Genomic DNA, 5,448 nt, shown 5'->3' on the forward strand with positions numbered 1-5,448 from the left:
TCTCAGGTACCAATCATATTAAAGTAACTGGGCTGTGCTTTTTGTGTGCTTGTACCATAACAAAGCCTCTGAACAAGTTCTAAATGATTCTTTGCCAGAAAGAAGTCATCACCTGCACAAGCTCCCATTTCAGGATTTGGGGTACAAAGTCTTACATTTTTTGGTCCAACACACTGAATATTTTGACTTCCTTCTTTGACAACATTAGCTCCCAAATTTATTAGTGAAGCACCTAAAAACTGATAATGCAATACAGTTCCAAGTTAAGAAAAGAACAAGCATACCATCTAAATCGGCCACAATATATCATCCAAAATGGTTTCTCTGAAGGTTGATAAGATTTAGAGATGGATGGAGGGGAAAAAAGCTGTTTACCTTAAACCACTTTCACCACATACTTAAGACTTTAATGTAAATTTCAAAGCACACCTTCTGCAATAAAGCAGAGAGAGCAAGATACAGCATGCTTACGAGTCATTTTTTCCTGTTCAATGTAAGATACAGCCCTGTGTATCAGATACAGACCCTGTGGTTCTTAAAGTCACAATTAACGCCCTCTGCTTATTCACATACATCCTCCCTGTAACTTCCATTTTCTGAAACTTTGCATAGACCATTCAACTTCATTTCCTCCTAAAAACGTGCATGCTAGCTCCCACATAGAGGATAGGACCACTGTTCCCTCAAAAGAGGGAGAACTCATGCAATCATTACTGCACTGGTTTTGTAACCAAGATTCAGTTTTGTTACAGTTATTACATAATCTTGTCACTAATTTACCTGCTTAGCCATAATTCATATTTGTTACCCCTTAAGACTATGACACTATTTTGCACAAGTTCGCTAGCCCTTCTTCAAAGGAAAGATTAATACTACTTCTGACATAATACTGTGTCCTCAGTCTGCAAACCCATTCACGTGGACAGTCTTTGGCTACGGAAACACAGGAACCTTGCCACAACACCCAGTACATGTGCTACAGGCCAACATCTGTTTCTAGAAGTCAAAAAAATGAAAGTAGTTATGCTGCCAGTGGAAATATCTGTGTTGCTATGGTCCAGCTTTTCAGCTGAAAAATCTGACAGTATTTAGGGTCAAAAGATATAAACAAAACAGCTAGAAGAGATCAGAAACTTCCCTGGCTCAATTATTTCTGACCATACTCCTTTAACTATGAGGTTGATACCTGACCAAAATTCATTCTTCTGAAACTTTTACAGAATGACAGACTTACAAAATGTCCAGATCAAAAGCTATGGTAATGTACAATGATGAAATGGGTTCAGTTAAACACAAACATACACAGCGAACTTATGTTCACATTAGAGTGGCAGCAACACCTACATCATAGACAAAAAGGTTTCCTTTGAGAAACAAAACACCAATTCCCTTTACCCTGGTCTGCAACAACTAACCTCTGGTAGACTTTATTCATAGCAATTTTCCATACTAATTTTATGTTCTACTTCCATTCCTGTAGAAGATTCTAGCTAGAAAACAGAATTGGAGACCCTGTCAGATATATACATTGCTGCCAAGGTTACAGCAACAAACACTTGGATTATGAGGGGTTTGCCTAGCAGCACCAAGTGTGAATCAAGGACGAAAACAACGCATGGAATCTAGGTGTGAACAAAGTCTGAAATCAGCACCCTGTGTTTCTAGCAGTGGAAAAAAAAAAAAACAAAACCAATCTCAATTGAAGAAAAAGGAAAGAATGTTCCCATTCTCCACCTATCTTTCCCTGCCTTCTCTAAGAAGGCAGCTCCACATGCCAGGTAGCATAGCATTGCTGGCAACCCCTTATTTCAAACTCAGAAGGGACTTATTTTACAGGTACAGCATACTAACTGTGTTAACTTTTCAAGTTCTTTATAGAGGCAAATTACCAAAGAACTACTTCATAATTGTGTTTAAAGAAGTTAAACAAATGTCAAAGGTCAAACTAAATTTCCACTAGGAACTACATTTAACACATAACAGGTTGAGTAAGTCCAGAAATAAAGACCTACCTACAGTAAAATCAAATTTAGCTTTTGAAGGTTGATGTTTAAGTGTCAGCAATTGTTTTATCTAGTTTTGGAGTGCATCTTTTTGCATGTTTGCAACAGCTGAGTTGTAGCTATTAACCAGCAATACGTATTTCCGCTAGCTATCCAATGTCTTGCTAACAGCTGTCTCTTCAAACATTCACACAGGTAACTCTTAGCAATCACAAAATTGTCTGGAATAGAATATCTGAATCCCTATACCATAGCTACTTCTTTGACCTAGCAAATAGTAACTGCCATGAAAAAAGAAATTTGACAGTAGAATGAATTAACAGAAGTTCTGTAAAGGATTCTTGCTCCAGAAGAGGGATAACTGAAACTACCAGATTAGGGATAAACAGCCTTTGGTAGAGGAAGCTTCTATTAAGCAGCTATAGAGAAACTGATGCTAGTTACTTCTGAATTCACAGGTTCAGGGCTAAATCAACAATGACACTCATAAGATACAGCTTATTTGAAGGCTGCTGTCCTTTGATAAATCAAGAGTTCTTAAGAACTTGACTAAACAACAAAAAACACCCCAACACAAAAACCAGCCCACAACCAAAAAAAAAAAACCCACACTCTAGGATCTTAGCCAACATTCTGCATCTTGTAAGAAATTCTAGTGTTCAAAGCTGAGCAAGTGCTATTATGGAGCAAACAACAGCAGCTCTGTTTGCCTTCAGAGCTACTGCAGCAATATTTAACTCATTGCTTCAGAGGTCCAAATCTCAAAACAGAGATAATTCTGCTTTTAAAAAGGAAAAAGACCAATTTTCAGATTTGTCCAAACACAAATCAAGATGCTTAAAGATTTGCTTTCCAAGTGCCAGGAAAGCCTGCTGCAGTTCTATTGCATGCTTAAATGCTAACTCCAGCAACTAGAAAGAATGAGTATATCTCCTTGTTAGAGATTAAATGGTCTGGTTTCTATTTTATCACTAACAAACATTAGGTCAACAAGATGCTCCCTCCCAATTCAATCATTTGCAACTACCACTCACAGGAAACAGAAAACATGTATTTCCCAATCTCTCAAGCATCAGCAGTAAGCCACAAAGTTCTGCAAAAATACAATCTGACACACCAGTTTCCCCCTCTCCTTCCACCAGCTTCAACCTAGTACTAGCAGCAATACAACAAAAAAAGTCTAAACAGCAGAAGAAACATTTATGTATATTCAGGAGATGAAATCCATCTAGACACCAAACCTGAATGAATCACAGGTGGTGGCTTGTTTGTTTTAAACATCACACAGGCACACATCCACACCAGACAAAAATCATTATAGAAGTCCCTCATACAGAGCTTCAATTGCCACATTACATGGACACTACAGCAAACAGAAAAAGAAGAAAAAAAATATATATATAAGAACTGGAGAGATTGAAGAATTCAGGCAACAAAGGAAGTAACCTTTAACTCATCTAAACAAGGTTACTGCCAGAAAGTCAAGCCTGGGTCATATCATGTCCGATTTTGTTTTGATGCCTTGTTTCCACAAAAGTAAATCGATGAATGCTATCAGTAGAACGTCCACATTTTCAACCACCACAAGGGTCAATGATCTGCCCTATTTGGACAATACCTATTCAGCATATCACCAAAAGATGATTGTTTGTCTTCACGGTCCAAGGTTATATCCATTGAGAAACCTTATCTACAAAAGATACCATTTTACAAGATGTGTAGAGACTGAAATGATTCAACAGAGTATTTCCTGCTCTAAACTGCTTTTGGTGTAAGTTAACCTTAAAGCATACCTATTCCGAACTTGACAATCGCATGAAAGATTTGAGAATCTTCCCACATCTAGCAGAAAGACAAGCTTATCCATGTTTCATCTACATTCTTATCTACTCTTTGCAAGGTCATTTTCCTTACTACCAGTAAAACACAGTTCCCCTGCAAGACAAACCTCCTCAGAAAATTCAACACACCTCCAGGAGCTGGAAAACACATTGCCAGGTTTGGAAGCTACTCAGAACAACCAAGCTCTGAAGAACAATCAAAGCAAGTCCACTAATTTATTAGCTAGCCAGACTTTGGCTTATGCCAGTTAGTACACCAGACACAAGTGTCGCACTACACACTTTCTAGACAACTAACTACAGTGTATTCAGGGTTATAGCAAGTTCTCACATGTATACCTGCATGCTTGTAGAGATCATTGATAAAGACAAGTGAAACACAACAAAACTAAATCAATCTGAAAGATTATACCCAAGTCATCACAACAGTAGTATAAATACCACCAGAAGACCCAAAGCTGTATGTGGAATATGGCCAACACTCAGTATATTAAGAGAATTTTTTAAAACTAACAACAGACTTTTCAAACTATATTCTTCAATCTTGAAGATGTTCAGTGAGATTACTACCAATGAAAAGATTTGTCCACTTTAAGTCACATCTATTCAAACACAATACCAGGTCGAGTAACTAATAAAACCCCCAAAAAAACCTGTTCTCACTATTCTTACTACTGAAACAAGCCAGAAAGTCAAAAAAAAAAGAGATAAAAAACAACAAAACAACAACCTTGCAGTAGGCTCCAGTTACATTACTTCTGTATATAATACTATCTCTGGCAGTCTATACATTCAAGTTGGGGAGCATTATCAAATTCAACTGAGACTTAACTAATACTGCATATTAACTATTTAACAGCACTAGAGCATTTTGATACCAAAACCTAGACTGACGGCAGAAGTTGTTCTGTAACCTCCTTTAAGACCAAAATGACAATACCAAAGTACCGTATTCACTCAACTGCTTTAAGAAGATGGTGAATTTGGAGCAACTAACCCATGACTACCCAATAATTTATTAGCAGAATTCAGCCCAACCCAGAAACTATTTCATTTGCCATTTGAAGACACCCTTGTGAAAGTAAGATACTTTGAAGTCAGAGCTGCACCTGAAATCATGGTGTCTTTAACCTTTTCTAATCCTTTAGTCTTACTGAGGGGAACCTGACTCAGTGTGAGCCACTGACAAGTTGATCCCAGTAGAACTTTGTTATTAGAGGTACTCAGTGAATGTGGCTACACAGATACTTCTTACATACATGTTCAGACACGCTCTTTCAGCCAAAATTGATAAATTGATTTTACTACAGATCGCAATTCACTTACACTTCTACCCTGAGACATTCTGTTCCAGATGACTTAACATTGCTTTTGAGTAGTAAGTCATCTGTTCTCGAAGTACTAGAGCAGCCCCTTGCTTTACCGTAATTACATGCCTTCCACAGTAAGTCCCTCCTCTGAAAACGAACTAAAACAAAGTAAAAGGATATTAGCATCCCTTTGTATTAGGTTATGAGTTGACATTTTTCTGAATTTTTACTGTTCAAACTTAGTCTTAAGCGCACACTGGGGGAAATAAAAAAAAAAATCTCTTTTGGTGTAAT

The sequence above is a fragment of the Pezoporus flaviventris genome, unplaced genomic scaffold, assembly GCF_033815535.1.
Source record: "Pezoporus flaviventris isolate CSIRO_AGI_PZ_B2104156 unplaced genomic scaffold, CSIRO_AGI_Pfla_v1 ptg000036l, whole genome shotgun sequence".
NCBI lineage: Eukaryota > Metazoa > Chordata > Aves > Psittaciformes > Psittacidae > Pezoporus > Pezoporus flaviventris.